This window comes from Pan troglodytes, chromosome X, assembly GCF_028858775.2.
Source record: "Pan troglodytes isolate AG18354 chromosome X, NHGRI_mPanTro3-v2.0_pri, whole genome shotgun sequence".
NCBI classification, from domain to species: domain Eukaryota; kingdom Metazoa; phylum Chordata; class Mammalia; order Primates; family Hominidae; genus Pan; species Pan troglodytes.
This window is the reverse complement of record NC_072421.2, coordinates 78,480,544-78,497,353: the sequence shown is the minus strand read 5'-3', so window position 1 is coordinate 78,497,353 and position 16,810 is coordinate 78,480,544. Positions and strand designations below refer to the sequence as shown.

The 16,810-nt window shown below is 39.2% G+C and overlaps 1 long non-coding RNA gene across 1 annotated transcript in view; it reads right to left on the bottom strand.

Annotated features, from left to right (window-relative positions):
- Positions 1 to 404: 404 nt before the first annotated feature.
- The window catches only part of LOC107971029 (uncharacterized), a 40,375-nt gene continuing 23,969 nt past the window's right edge, over positions 405 to 16,810 (bottom strand). Inside the window, exons 3-4 of the long non-coding RNA XR_001713962.3 lie at positions 5,273 to 5,489; positions 405 to 1,775 (exon numbers count right to left, since the gene is read on the bottom strand). This is a non-coding gene — a long non-coding RNA (uncharacterized LOC107971029). The remainder of the gene's footprint in view (positions 1,776 to 5,272; positions 5,490 to 16,810) is intronic.

The following is a 16,810-nucleotide window of genomic DNA, read 5'->3' as shown; positions in this document are numbered from 1 at the left end:
ATGTCTCCCTAAAATGTATAAAACCAGTTGTAGCTCAACCACCTTGTGCCCATATTTTCAGGACCTCCTGAGGCTTTGTCATGGGCGTGTCCTTAATTTTGGCAAAATAAACTTCTAAAATGATTGAGACTTGTCTCAGATACTCTTTTGTTTACAAAGAGAATACTAATTTTTAGGCTTTGTACAATAACTTACACTATTACTGAAGATAAAAAATTATGCTTCCTCAGTGACAACAAAGATAAACTAAGTCAGCTAACAAATATAATATAGGCTTTTATTCAGATTACTTCACTTTACATCATTCCCCACCTAACAATTAATTACATTTTTCCTGTTGTCAATGTGTTGAATCCCTGTAATTTGTACTGAATCCCCTCACATGTACTCGAAATCTTCAGAAATCCATCACAAATATCTTCATAAGTTTATTAGGAAACCAGGACTGAGGAGCAAACACAGGTTCCATACAAACTGATAAAATCTTGGGCCTTTAAATTAGAGATTTAGGGTTCTCAAAACAGTCACTACAGACAGGGTTAGCTATAAACGGTGTTAATAACTGTTTCACACAAGCAAATATTGAAGAGATAACTATAATACTTTTCCCCTTGAGAAAGCTCTGGTATATGACTAGGATTATAAAATACTGCAATGACTACTTCACTCAAGACTTACATTATAATTTTACAGAATTAAGCTAGTCGTTATTAAGATAGAAAAAGCAATGTGCTAGTTAATTCACCATTTTAAATAATAAAATAAATATTCTATCATACAATGCAGTGTCTGAGAAGAGGTACAAAAATTAAAATGCAGAAATTTGATTTGTAAAAGAACATCAGAATCAGATACATCCCCTCTCCATAGAGGGCTCTGCAGTGAGGCCACAGGTAGGGCAACACTCTCCTGGCATAAACAACTTGCTGGCAGCGTCTCTCAGGACTGTTGTCTGGCCTCTCCCAGGGCACAGGGAGAGATAAATTGCCCTGAAAAAAGAGAGCTCAGCTTCCCAGAATCAGAGTTGCTTTGGGTAGGGTGGTGGTGAAGGCAGATATCAGGCAGAAGTTTTGCAGGAATGGCAGGACACAAACAGCAGCCCAGAGCAGCTGGAGGTCCTCAACCATGCAGAGAAATAGACAAGCTTACCATTTTAAGTGATTTCTCCTTACTTAAAACACTTTCATCTAGTTTCCGGGAAAACATAACGAAGGGCTTATAAATTGCTCTCACTTGATGCATAAGACTCAATGTTCTGGGGAGTTAAAAGGAATGTGGTTAACATTGTCCAATGCCTTGAGGAGACATAATAAATAGGGGAGATGAGGCACAGATAAAAGCAATTGACTCTTAAATAACAGTCTACTTTTAAAAAGTAAAATAGCAACTGAGAAATGTTCAGATGATGAAGGCATCTTCAGATGGCTTCCTTTGTCATTCCCTGTTTTGGTTTGCACTTGTTTTTCCTTTTGGTATTTTTCAAATTTTTTGTTTTTGTCTTTACAATTGTGAAGATATCTGGAGCCTCCAGTGAACTGAGGACTCTCGGCTATTTAGGCTTTTGTGTGTGTTTTTCACCTCAGCAGTCTTCATTCTACTTGACTGCTATCCTCAAGAAAAAGCAACAGGTAATTATTAAACATCTCCAGGACCAAACAAGTATTAGTAATAGCTGAGAGGCCGCTAAATACCAGGTACTTGGAGAAGTATATAGAATTCAGTCAAAAAAATCCAATCTCTTCATCAAGGAACTGGCATTCCAGGGTACAATGCTCCTGTAGGAAAATGATGTCAAAAATCAAGCTTTAAATTATGTATATGTCATTACCTTTCGAAGTAGCAATGAAAGACACGTAAGAGAGCATAAAGGAGGAGTGCAGGCCCATGTAAAAAACCCAGAATACTAAGTATCCTTCCAATCCCACTGTCTTATAGATGAAGACAATTGGCATAAAGAGCATTACTTTAATCTATTTATCTAAAACTTTCATATTTAGAGAAGGTAAACATGAGAGCATACCTCACTGAGTATTCCAGCTTTGAAACTGACTGGTTTTCATAATTGTAAAGTTAATTAGGTAGACACAATCTCTTAGTACACCAGTCTTCTGGTGTACAAAAGGAATTAAGTAAAAGGTAAACATGGCAAAGTCATTTGGGGACAGAACACTCTCTGAGTGAAATTAACCCAGTGTATATCACTGGAGGGTGATCAGTTGGTGGATTATGTTTAAGAAAGTCACTATGGCTTACTTCTGCCAGAGAGGGCAGGGAGAGGAAAGGTCCACTTCATATTTAGGTTTACTTTAGTTATCTGAAGGATCCTGATGGAACTGAAGCCTCTGTCTTACTTATTGAATAAATATGAGAACATAAACATAAATAAAAGGGGGTCCCATAATCTCAAAAGCATAAAAGTTTGGAACTGCTGAAAAAAGAGAATGAGTTTGTGAACTAAACCACAAAGCATACAAATTTTCCATAGACTTTTGCCATGATTGCATCCTTGCTCCCTATGTTTTACTATGCCTGTAGAAATATCCTGGAGGCTTTGGGTGGAAGCAGAGCCATTTCAGGAACATAACCTAGCTATGGATAATCTCTCTACACTGGTGCTACTCTATGCCCATATGGCATTTGAGTGTCCTCAATCTTTTAATTTGTTAGATAGGGTAGTAGTAATGCCAATGTCTACAAAGCAGTTTATTGGTTTTAAAAGATTCTGCTTTATTTATTGTTAGGTTTAATAAATATAACCACAGGTAGTAAATGCTAGAGGGTAACTAAATATGGTGAATCTAGAGAAAGAAGGGTTATACTACAAAAAGTAGTTAAAATATTATTTTTAAAAAAAACTTCAGGCAGAGAGCGGTGGCTCACGCTTATAATCCCTAGCACTTTGGGAGGCCGAGGTGAGTGGATCACCTAAGGTCAAGAGTTCAACACCAGCCTTGCCAACATGGCGAAACTCCATCTCTATTAAAAAATATAAAATTAGCCGGACATGGTGGCAGGCACCTGTAATCCCGCTACTCAGGAGGCTGAGGCAGAAGAATCGCTTGAACCCGGGAGGTGGAGGTTGCAGTGAGCCAAGATCATGCCAGGGCACTCCAGCCTGGGAGACAGAGAGAGACTCCGTCTCTTAGTACACTTTGTTATAAGTCACTACCGCAGTAAAAGACTGAAGTAGAATCTCCTTTCAGTAGGGCTAATTAACAAACATGCCCCAAAATGAAACTGTTTTCTTTGGAGAGAGGAGAGTTGTAATGATTCGTCTTTGCAGCATATATTCTACAATTGTGACCACATATGTCTGGTCGCATATATTTATATTGTTGGAACAAACTAGAAAAGAACTACAAGAAGATAGGTTCTAGAGAATGAAAAATGACAGGGTAATATTAACACCTTTAATTATTAAACTTAATTTTGCCAATACTTTAAAGAGAGTATGTTTAGTTTCCAAAGCTACTCATTATTTAGTGTGTTAAAGCTAGTAAAAGGCCAAGTGCAGTGGCTCACGCCTGTAATCCCAGCACTTTGGGAGGCCGAGGCAGGTGGATTACTTGAGGTCAGGAGTTCAAGACTAGCCTGAACACGGTGAAACCCCGTCTCTACTAAAAATACAAAAAGTACCCAGGCGTGGTGGCATGCTCCTGTAATCCCAGCTGCTCAGGAGGATGAGGCAGGAGAATCACTTGAACCTGGGAGGTGGAGCCGAGATTGTGCCACTGCACTCCAGCTGTGCGACAGAGCGAGGCTCCATTTAAAAAAAAAGCTAGGCCGGGCGCGGTGGCTCACGCCTGTAATCCCAGCACTTTGGGAGGCCGAGACGGGCAGATCACGAGGTCAGGAGATCGAGACCATCCTGGCTAACACGGTGAAACCCCATCTCTACTAAAAATGCAAAAAAATTAGCCGGGCGTGGTGGTGGGCGCCTGTAGTCCCAGCTACTCGGGAGGCTGAGACAGGAGAATGGCGTGAACCTGGGAGGCAGAGCTTGCAGTGAGCCGAGATTGTGCCACTGCACTCCAGCCTGGGCGACTGAGTGAGACTCCGTCTCAAAAAAAAAAAAAAAAAAAAGTTAGTAAAAATATCCTCCCCTTCAAAGGTTTTGCTATATTCTGTTTCCATCACTTCCGCTCATATACTTCAGCAAATATATTCCTTATATAAATATTTAGCTATTTACTAGTTTTTGAATTTTTATTGAGATATAATTCAGTATCATATACTTAACTTTTTTATTTTTTATTTTATTTACTTATTTATTTATTTATTTATTTATTTTTGAGATGGAGTCTCGCTCGGTCGCCCAGGCCGGAGTCCAGTGGCACGATCTCGGCTCACTGCAAGCTCCGCCTCCTGGGTTCACGCCATTTTCCAGCGTCAGCCTCCCGAATAGCTGGGAATACAGGCGCCCACCACCACGCCCGGCTAATTTTTTGTATTTTTAGTAGAGACAGGGTTTCACGGTGTTAGCCAGGATGGTCTCGATCTCCTGACCTCGTGATCTGCCCGCCTCGGCCTCCCAAAGTGCTGGGATTACAGGCGTGAGCCACAGCGCCCGGACTTTATTTTTGTTTTTTAGACAGGGTCTCACTTTGTCACCCAGTCTGGAGTACGGTGGCATGATCTGGTCTCACTGCAGCCTCAACTTCCTGTGCTAAAGCAACCCTCCTAACTCAGCCTCCCAAGTAGCTGGGACCACAGGCATTCACCACCAAGCCCAGTTATTTTTTTTTTAATTTTTAATTTTTTTATTTTTTGTAGAGACAGGGTTTCACCATGCTACCCAGGCTGGTCTTGAACTCCTGAGTTCAAGTGATCTGCCTGCCTCAGCCTCCCAAAGTGCTGGGATGACAGGTGTGAGCCACTGCACCTGGCCCCTACTTCACTTATTTAAAATACACAACTAGATAGATTTTAGTACATTCACAGAGTTATGCAATCATAACCACAATCTATTTTAATTTTTCATTATATATCTAATTGACATAAAATTTTACATATTTATCATCTATGACATGATATTTTGAAGTCCATATACATCTGTTACCTCACATAGCATTTTTGTGGTGAGAACACTTAACACTCACTCTTTGCATTTTTTAAGAATACAGTAGATCTTCATTAACTATAGCAATCATGCTATAAATAGATCTCTTAAACTTATTCCCCCTAATTGTAATTATGTATTCTTTGACCAATATCCTCCCATCCCCTCTCCCGCTTAATCACTCCAGCCTCTAGGAACCACCATTCTACTCACCACATATATGAGTGAAAGCATGTGGTATTTGTCTTCCTGTGCCTGGCTTGTTTCACTTAATATCCTCCAGGTTCATCCATGTTGATGCAAATGGCAGGATTTCCTTCTTTTCAATGAATGAATAGTATTCCACTGTGTATATACCATATTTTCCTTATTCATTTATCTGTTGATGGACAGTTGGGTTGATTCCATATCTTGGCTACTGTAAATAATGCTGCAATAAACATGGGAGTGAAAATACCTTTTGTACATACTGATTTCATTTTGTTTTGATATATAACCAGTAGTAACATCATATAGTAGCTCTATTTTTAACATTTTTAGGAACCTCCATAAAATTTTCCATAATGGTTGTACTAATTTATATTTCCACTAACAGTGTGCAAGAGTTTCTTTTTCCTTACATGCTTGCCAACACTTGTTATCTTTTGTCTTTTTGACAATAGCTTGTCTTCATTTGCTTGATGTTGCTATAACTAAATATTTGAGAAAAGAAATTTATAAAAAATAAAGGTTTATTTAGCTCATGATTCTGGAGGCTGGGAAGTCCAAGATTGACAGGCTGCATCTGGTGAGAACATTCTTGCCAGGGGGAACTCTGCAGAGTCCCTGATGGTGCAGGAAATCATATGACAAGAGGGCTAACCATGCTAGCTCAGGTATCACTTTCTCCACTTATAAACCCACTAATGCTCCACCCAAACACCATAGTCAGATTTCCCACCCTCTTAATACTGTTAAAATTAGTGTGAAATTTCAATACGAATTTCAGAAGGCGCAAACAGCCAAAATGTGGCATAGCCATTCTAATGGGAGTGAGGTGACATCTCATTGTGGTTTTGATTTGCATTTTACTGATGATTAGTTTTCTTGAGTATTTTTTCATATACTTGTTGGACATTTGTATGTCTTCTGTTGAGAAATGTCTATTCAGTCCTTCTATTTGTTAATCAGGTTTTCTTGTTACTGTTTGAGTTCCTTATATATTTTAAATATTAATCCCTTATATGTATAGATTGCAAATATTTTCTCCTATTCTGTAGGTTGTCTCTTCACTCTGTTGATTGTTTCCTTTGCTGTGCTGGAGCTTTTTAGTTTGATGCAATTCCATTTGACTGTTTTTGTTTTTGCTATCTGTGCTTTTGAGATTTTATCTAAAAAATCATTCTCCAGACCACTGTCATGGAGCTTTTTCTCAATGTTAAATTCTAGAAGTTTCATGGTTTCAGTTAGTAGTTTTGGGTCTTACATTTAAGTGTTTAATCCATCTTGAGATGCTTTCTGTATATGGTGAGAGATAAGAATCTAATTTTGCAGGTGGATATCTGGTTTTTATGTCACTATACATTAAAAAGCCCCCTTTCCCCATTTTGTGTTTCTGGCACCTTTGTGAAAAATTTGTTTGCTCTAAATGCACAAATTTATTTCTGTGAAGAATGTCATAATTGTCTTGATAGAAATTGCATTAAATCTAGATATTACTTTGTGTAGTATGGACATTTTAACAGTATTAATTCTTCTAGTTTATGAACACAGGATAGCTTTCCATTTATTTGTGTCTTCTTTGATTACTTTTCAAAATTTATTATTATTATTTCACTAGTTTTGAGGAACAGGTGGTATTTAGTTACATGGATAAGTTATTTAGGTGAGGTTTCTGATATTTTGGTGCACCCATCACCTGAGTAGTGTACATTGCACCCAATGTGTAGTATTTTATTCCTCACTCCCTCCAACCCTTCCCCCCAAGTCTCCAGAGTCCATTATGTCATTCTTATGTCTTTGCATCCTCATAGCTTAGCTCCCACATAGAAGTGAGAAGATATGATGTTTATTTTTCCATTCATAAGTTACTTCACTTAGAATAATGATCTCCAATTCCATCAGGTTGCTGTGAATGTCATCATTTTATTCCTTTGTATGGCTGAGTAGTATTCCATGGTATAACACATTTAGGCCAAGCACAGTAGCTCATGCTTGCAATCCCAGCACTTTGGGAGGCCAAGGCAGGTGGATTGCTTGAAGTCAGGAGTTAGAGACCACCCTGGGCAACATGGGGAAACCCTGTCTCTACTAAAAAATACAAACATTAGCTGGGCATGGTGGCATGCACCTGTAATCCTAGCAACTTGAGTGGCTGAGGCACAAGAATCACTTGAAATAAGGAAGTGGAGGTTTCAGGGAGTCAAGATCACACAACTGCACTCCAGCCTGGGTGACAGAGTGAGACTCTCTCTATCTATATATCTATATCTTTATATATCTATATCTATATAGATATATATGACAGAATGAGACTCTATATATCTATATAGGTATAGATATATAGATACACACACACACACACACACACATATATATATATATAAAATCTTGCATATCACATTACTTTATCCACTCATTGGTTGATGGGCATTTAGGCTGGTTTTATATTTTTGCAATTGCAAATTGTACTGCTTTAAACATTTGTGTGCAAGTGTCTTTTTCATATAATGACTTATTTTTCTCTGGGTAGATACCCAGTAGTGAGATTGCTGGATCAAATGGTAGTTCTACTTTTAGTTCTTTAAGGAATTTCCATACTGTTTTCCATAGTGGTTGTACTAGTTTACATTCTCACAAGCAGTTTCCTTTCCACCATATCCACACCAATATCTAATTTTTTTTTTATTTTTTACTTATAGTCATTCTTGCACAAGTACGGTGGTATTGCATTGTGGTTTGGATTTGCATTTCCCAGATAATTAGTAATGTTGAGCATTTTTTATATGTTTTTTGGCCACTTGTATATCTTCTTTTGATAATTGTCTATTCATGTCCTTAGCCAACTTTTTTATGGAATTAATTAGGGTTTTTTTTTTTTTCTTTACTGACTTGTTTGAGTTCCTTGTAGATTCTGGGTATTAGTCCTTTGTCAGATGCATAGTTTGCAAATATTTTCTCCCACTCTGTGGGTTGTCTGTTTATTCTGCTAATTATTTCTTTTGCTGTGCAGAAGCTCTTTAGTTTAATTAGGTCCTATCTATTTATTTTTGTTTTTGTTGCATTTGCTTTTGGGTTTTTGGTCATGAACTCTTTGCCTAGGCCGATGACTAGCATTATTTTTACAATGTTATCTTCTAGAATTTTTATGATTTGAGGTCTTAGATTTAAGTCTTTGATCCATCTTGATTTGTTTTTTGTATAAGGTGAGAGATGAGCCTACAGTTTCATTCTTCTCCATGTGGCTTGCCAATTATCCCAGCACCATTTGTTGAATAGGATATCTTTTCCCCACTTTATGTTTTGTTTGCTTTGTCAAAGATCAGTTGGCTGTAAATATTTGGCTTTATTTTCGGATTCACTGTTCTATTGGTCTGCATGCCAGTTTTTATACCACTATCATACTACATTACAAGGTAACTATAGCCTCATAACGTAGTTTGAACTTGGTTAATGTGATGTCTTCAGATTTGTTCTTTTTGCTTAGTCTTGCTTTGGCTATGTGGGCTCTTTTCTGGTTCCATATAAATTTTAGGATTGTTTTTTCTGGTACTATGAAGAATTATGATGGTATTTTGATGGGGATTGCATTGAATTTATAGATTTCTTTTGGCAGTATGGTCGTTTTAACAATATCGATTCTACCCATCCATGAGCATGGGATGTGTTTCCATTTGTTTCTGTCATCTATGATTTCTTTCAGCATTCTTTTGTAGTTTTCCTTATAGAGATCTTTCACCTCTTTGGTAGGTATGTTCCTAAGTTTTAATTTTTTTAACAGCTGTTATAAAAGGGTTTGAGTTCTTGATTTGATACTCAGCTTGGTCACTATTAGTATATAGCAATGCTACTGATTTGTGTACATTGATTTTGTATCCTGAAACTTTGCTGAATTCATTTATCAGATCTAAGAACTTTTTGGATGAGTCTTTAGGGTTTTCTATTTATATGATCATATCATTGGCAAACAGTGACAGGTTGATGTCCTCATTACCAATTTGGATGCCTTTTATTTCTTTCTCTTTTCAGATTGCTCTGGCTAGGAATTCTAGTACTATGTTGAATAGAAGTGATGTAAGTGGGCATCCTTGTCTTTATTTATTTATTTATTTATTTATTTTTATTGATCATTCTTGGGTGTTTCTCACAGAGGGGGATTTGGCAGGGTCATAGGACAATAGTGGAAGGAGGGTCAGCAGATAAACAAGTGAACAAAGGTCTCTGGTTTTCCTGTGCAGAGGACCCTGCGGCCTTCCGCAGTCTTTGTGTCCCTGGGTACTTGAGATTAGGGAGTGGTGATGACTCTTAACGAGCATGCTGCCTTCAAGCATCTGTTTAACAAAGCACATCTTGCACCACCCTTAATCCATTTAACCCTGAGTGGACACAGCACATGTTTCAGAGAGCACAGGGTTGGGGGTAAGGTCACCGATCAACAGGATCACAAGGCAGAAGAATTTTTCTTAGTACAGAACAAAATGAAAAGTCTCCCGTGTCTACCTCTTTCTACACAGACATGGCAACCATCCGATTTCTCAATCCTTTCCCCGCCTTTCCCCACTTTCTATTCCACAAAACCGCCATTGTCATCATGGCCCGTTCTCAATGAGCTGCTGGGTACACTTCCCAGACGGGGTGGTGGCTGGGCAGAGGGGCTCCTCAATTCCCAGTAGGGGCGGCCGGGCAGAGGCACCCCTCACCTCCCAGACGGGGCGGCTGGCCGGGCGGGGGGCTGACCCCCCCACCTCCCTCCCGGACGGGGCGGCTGGCCGGGCGGGGGGCTGACCCCCCCACCTCCCTCCTGGACGGGGCAGCTGGCCGGGTGGGGGGCTCACACCCCCACCTCCCTCCCGGATGGGGCGGCTGGCCTGGTGGGGGCTGACGCCCACCTCCCTCCCGGATGGGGTGGCTGCCGGGCAGAGACGCTCCTCACTTCCCAGACGGGGTGGCTGCCGGGCAGAGGGGCTCCTCACTTCTTATATGGGGCGGTTGCCAGGCGGAGGGTCTCCTCACTTCTCAGACGGAGCGGCTGGGCAGAGATGCTCCTCACCTCCCAGACGGGGTCGTGGCCGGGTAGAGGCACTCCTCACATCCCAGATGGGGCAGCGGGGCAGAGGCGCTCCCCACATCTCAGATGATGGGCGGCTGGGCAGAGACGATCCTCACTTCCTAGATGGGATGGCGGCTGGGGAGAGGCGCTCCTCACTTCCTAGATGGGATGGCGGCCGGGCAGAGACGCTCCTCACTTTCCAGACTGGGTAGCCAGGCAGAGGGGCTCCTCACGTCCCAGACAATGGGCGGCCAGGCAGAGACGCTCCTCACTTCCCAGATGGGGTGGCGGCCGGGCAGAGGCTGCAATCTCGGCACTTTGGGAGGCCAAGGCAGGCGGCTGGGAGGTGGAGGTTGTAGCGAGCCGAGATCACGCCACTGCACTCCAGCCTGGGCACCATTGAGCACTGAGTGAACCAGACTCCGTCTGCAATCCCGGCACCTCGGGAGGCCAAGGCTGGCGGATCACTCACAGTTAGGAGCTGGAGACCAGCCCGGCCAACACAGCGAAACCCCGTCTCCACCAAAAAAATACGAAAACCAGTCAGGCGTGGCGGCGCGTGCCTGCAATCACAGGCACTCGGCAGGCTGAGGCAGGAGAATCAGGCAGGGAGGCTGCAGTGAGCCGAGATGGCAGCAGTACAGTCCAGCTTTGGCTCAGCATCAGTGGGAGACGGTGGAAAGAGAGGGAGAGGGAGACCGTGAGGAGAGGGAGAGGGAGAGGGAGAGGGAGAGGGAGCTCATCCTTGTCTTATTCCAGGTCTCAGGGGAATGTTTTCAACTTTTATCTCTTCAGTATAATATTGGCTGTGTGTTTTCCATAGATCACTTTTATTACCTTAAGGTATGTCCCCTCTATACCATTTTTGCTGAGAGTTTTAATCATAAACGAATGCTGGATTTTGTTAAATGCTTTTTTCTGCATCTATTGAGATGATCATGATTTTTGTTTTTACTTCTATTTATGTGGTGTGTCATATGTATTGACTTGCATATGTTACACTCACTGTGCATCCCTGGCATAAAACCCACTTGATCATGGTGTATTATCTCTTTGATATGCATTGAATTCGGTTAGCTAATATTTTGTTGAGAATTTTTGCATCTCTGTTCATCAGGGATATTTGTTCTGTAGTTTTCCTTTTTGTTATGTCCTTTCCTGGTTTTTGTATTAGGGTAATGACTGGCTTCATAGAATGTTTTAAGTAGGATTTCCTCTATCTTTTGAAATAGTTTCTGTAGGATTGGTAGTAATTCTTATTTGAATGTCTGATAGAATTCAGCTGTGAATCCATCTGGTCCTGGACTTTTTTTGTTGGCAATTTTTATTACTGTTTCAATGTCGTGAATTGTTATTGGTCTGTTCAGAGTTTCTATTTCTTCCTGGCTTTATTTAGGAGGGTTGTATATTTTCAAGAATGTATCCATCTCCTCTAGGTTTTCAAGTTTGTGCATATAAAGGTGTTCATAGTAGTCTTGAACAATATTTCATATTTCTGTGGTATCAGTTGTAATATCTCCCATTCGTTCCTAATTAAGGTTATTTAGACCTTCTCGCTTCTTTTCTTGGTTAATCTCACTAATTGTCTATCAATTTTGCTTATCATTTCAAAAAACCAGCTTTTTTAATCTTTTGTATAATTATATTTCAATTTAATTTAGTTCTGTTCTTATCTTTATTATTTTTTTTTCTTCTGCTAGGTTTGGCTTTGGTTTGTTCTTGTTTCTCCAGTTCTTTGAGGTGTTAGCTTAGACTGTCTGTTTGTACCCTTTCAGACTTTTTGATGTAGGCACTTAATGCTATGAGCATTTCTCTTATCATCACTTTTGCTGTATCCCAGAGGTTTTAACAGGTTTTGTCACTATTATCATTCAGTTCAAATAATTTTTTAATTTCCATTTTGATAACATAGTTGACCCAAGGATTATTTAGGAGCAGATTATTTAATTTCCACGTATTTGTATAGTTTTGAGGGTTCCTTTTGGAGTTAATTTTCCATTTCATTCCACCATGGTCTAAGAAGATACTTAATATAATTTCAATTTTCTGGCTAGGCGTGGTGGCTCACACCTGTAATCCCAGCATTTTGGGAGGTTGAAGCAGGTGGATCACCTGAGGTCACGAATTTGAGACCAGCCTGGCCAACATGGTGAAACCCCATCTCTACTAAAAATACAAAAATTAGCTGGGTGTGGTGGCACACACCTGTAATCCCAGCTACTCAGGAGGTTAAGCCAGGAGAATTGCTTGAACTCAGGAAGTGGAGGTTGTGGTGAGCTGAGATTGTGCCACTGCACTTCAGCCTGGGCAACAGAGGGAGATTTTGTCTCAATAAAAAGAAATAAAATAAAATGAAATAAAATAAAATAAAACAAATAATTTAGATTTTTAACAATGTACTGAGTCTCAGTGGCCTATCATATGGTCTATCTTGGAGAAAGTTTCATGTGCTGTTGTAAAGAGTGTATACTTTTCAGTTCTTTGGTAGAATGTTTTGTAAATATCTGTTAAGCTCATTTGTTCTAGGGTATAGTTTAAGTCCATTGTTTCTTTGTTCACTTTCTGTCTTGATGATCTGTCTAGTGCTTTCAGTGGAATATTAAAGTCCTCCACTATTTTTGTGTTGCTGTCTATCTCATTAATTTGTCTACTAGTAATTGTTATATAAATTTGGGAGCTCCCATGTTAGGTGCATATATATTCAGGATTGTGATATTTTCCTGTTGTACTGATCCTTTTATCATGATATAGTGTCCCTCATTGCCTTTTTTAACTGTTGTTGCTTTAAACTCTGTTTTTTCTAATATAAGAACAGCTATTCCTTCTCAATTTTCTTCATTTGCATGGAATATCTTTTTCCACTCATTTACCTTAGGTTTATGTGAGTCCTTATGTGTCAGGCAAGTCTCTTAAAGATAGCAGACACTTGATTGGTGAATTTTTATTCATTCTGCCATTCTGTATCTTTTAAGTGAAGCATTTAGATAATTTACATTCAATGTTAGTATTCAGATATAAGATACTGTTTTATTCATCATGCTAGTTGTTGCCTGAATATCTTGTTTTTTTTTCCCACTGTGTTATTGTTTTATATGTTCTGTGAGATTTATGCTTTAAGGGGGTTCTATTTTGATGGATTTTGAGGTTTTTTTCAAGATTTAGGATTCCTTTTAGCATTTCTTTTAGTACTGGCTTGGTAATGGCCAATTCTCTCAGCATTTGTTTGTCTGAAAAAGACTTCATCTCTCCTTCATTTATGAAGCTTAGTTTTGATGGATACAAAACTTGAGGCTGATCATTATTTTAAGGAGGCTAAAGATAGGACCCCAAACTTTTCTGGCTTAAAGAGTTTCTGCTGAGAAATCTGCTCTTAATCTGAGAAGTTTTCCTTCATAAGTTACCTGATGCTATTGCATCACAGCTCTTAAGATTCTTTCCTTCACCTTGACTTTAGATAATATGATGACTATGTGCATAGGTGATGAACTTTTTGCAATGAATTTCCTGGGTGTTCTTTGAGCTTCTTGTATTTGGATGTCTAGATTTCTAGCAACACTAGGGACGTTTTCCTCAATTATTCCCTCAAATATGTTTTCCTAACTTTTAGATTTATTCTCTTCTTCAAGAACACCAGTTATTCTTATGTTTGGTCATTTAACATAATACCAAATGTCTTGGAGGCTTTGCTTATTTTTTTAGTCTTCTTTTTTTGTTCTGTTTTGTTGGATTTGGTTAATTTAAAAACCTTGTCTTTGAGCTCTGAAGTTCTTTTTTTCTACTTGTTTGATTCTATTGTTGAAACTTTTCAGTGTATTTCACATTTTTCTCAGTGTGTCTTTTATTTCCAGAAGTTGTGATTGTCTTTTCTTTATGAGATCTATTTCTCTGGAGACTTTTTCATCCATATTCTTTGTTATTTTTAAAATTTCATTAAATTGGTTTTCATCCTTCTCTGGTGCCTCCTTGAGTATCCTGATAATCAATCTTCTGAATTCTTTATCTGGCAATTCAGAGATTTCTTCTTGGTTTGAATCCACTGCAGGAGAGCTAATGTGATCTTTTGGGGGTGTTATAGAACCTTGTTTGGTCATATTACCAGAATTACTTTTCTGGTTCCTTCTCATTTGGGCAGACTGTTTCAGTGGAAATATCTGGAACTCAAGGGCTGCTGTTCAGATTCTTTTGTCCCATGAGGTGATCCCTCTATGTGGTACTCTCCCCATTCCTTTATGGATAGAACTTCCTGAGAGCCAGACTGCCATGAGTGTTATTGCTCTTCTGGGTCTAGCCACCTAGTGGGGCTACCAGTCTCCAGACTGTTGCTGGGGAATGTTTGCAAAGAGACCTGTGATGTGATCCATCTTTAGGTCTCCTAGCCATGGATACCAGCACTTGTTCCAGTGAACGTGGCAGTGGAGTTAAGTCAATTCTGTGGGAGTCCTTGGTTGTAGTTTTGTTTAGTGTCTGGTTTTCTCAAATGCTGGTTATGTTAGCAGTGAAGTTGTCATGTGCAACACTCTGTCTACCCAGGGTGTTGCAGGTGGTGGAATTAGTTGTTTTATCCTTCTTTGGAGCAGGTTTCTTCTGTTACGAGTTGTTGTAATGGCTTGAGTTGTTTGGCTTTTAGCCAGGAGGTGGTGCTTTCAAGGGAGTATTAGCTGCAGGAGTAGAAGAGGAATATAATCTTGTCCTACACTGGCCTGAATGAATACTTGGGTTTCTCAGGTGATGGGCAGGGCCATAGCGCTCCCAAGAGAGTATGTTTTTGTCTTCAGGGGTTTTGTCTGTCTTGCAACATTCACAGCGGAAAGCCACTTCTTTCAAAGGGTCCGTGAATTTTTTTGTTTTTGTTTTTTGTTATGCTTCTGCAGTAGTTCTTAGAGCAAAAGTTCACAGTGTGAGTGTCCAGATGCTGTTCTGTCCATCTAAGCAGGAGCTGCATGTTAGCCCTGTCTCCCATCAGCCGTTTTTTTCTCCTCTCCTCAATTACTTTTATCAGTGTGTTATAGTTTTCAGCATAGAGATCTTTTACCTCCTCGGATAACTTTATTCCTACGGATTTTTATTTGTGGCTATTATAAATGAGATTGTTTTATTTCTTTTTCAGATAGTTCACTGTCTTATTTCTTTCTCTTTCATAATTGACCTGGATAGGACTTAGGACTATGTTAAATTGAAGTGGCAAAGGTAGGTATTCTTGTCTTGTTCTAGATATCAGAGAAAAAAGCTTTCAGTTTTTCCCTGTGGAATATGAGGTTAGCAGTAGATTTGTCATAGGTGGCATCTATTTTGTTAAGATATATATTTTCTTTTTTATTTTATTTTTTTCATTGAGACAGGGTCTCACTCTGTCATCCAGGCTGGAGTGCAGTGGCACGATCTTGGCTCACTACAAACTCCACCTCCTGGGTGCAAGCAATTCTCCTGTCTCAGACTCCCAAGTAGTTGGGATTACAGGTGTGCACCATCACACCCAGCTATTTTTTGTATTTTTAGTACAGACGGGGTTTCACCATGTTGGCCAGGTTGGTCTAGAACTCCTGACCTCAAGTGATCTGCCTGCCTCAGCCACCCAAAGTGCTGGAATTACAGGTGTGAGCCACCATGCCTGGCTAAGATACATATTTTCTATGCCTAATTTGTTGAGAGTTTTTATCATGAAAAGATGTTGGATTTTTTTCAAATTTTTTTTGCATGTATTGAAATGATCATAACATTTTTATACTTTATTCTGTTACTATGATATATTATGTATATTGATTTGCATATGTTGACCCCACCCTGCATCCCTGGGATGAAATCTCATTTGATCATGATGAATGATCTTTGTAATATGTTACTGAATTCAGTTTGCTCATATTTTTTTGAAAATTTCTACATCTATGTTCATGAATGATACTGGCCTACAGTTTTCCTTTTTTGTCTGGTTTTGATATTATGGTAAGGCTGGCTTCATAGAATGAGTTTGGAAGTATTTCCTCCTCTTCAATTTTTTGGAAGAGTTTGAAAAGTATTGGTACTAGTTCTTTAAATCTTTGGTAGAATTCAACAGTGAAGCCATCAGCCCTGTGCTTTTCTTTAATGAGAGATTTTTCATTACTGATTCAATCTTCTTACTTATTATTGCTCTGTTTAGGTTTTCTATTTTTCATAATTCAGTCTTGGTAGGATATGTGTCGAATAAATTATTCATTTATTCTAAGTTATCAAATGTTGGCATGTTATTGTTCATACTAGTCTCTTACGACCCTTTGTATTTCTGTGATATGAGCTTTAATATCTCTTTGTTCATCTCTTATTTTATCTATTTGAGCCTCCTCTCTTTTTTTCTTAGTATGGTTAAAGGTTTGTTGATTTTGTCTATCTTTTCAAAAAAACCAACTCTTCATTTTATTGATCTTTCATATTGTTTTTACAGATTCTGTTTTATTTATCTCTGCTTCAATCTTTATTATTTCTTTTTTCCTACTAATTTTAGGTTTAGTTTGTTCTTGTTTTTCTTA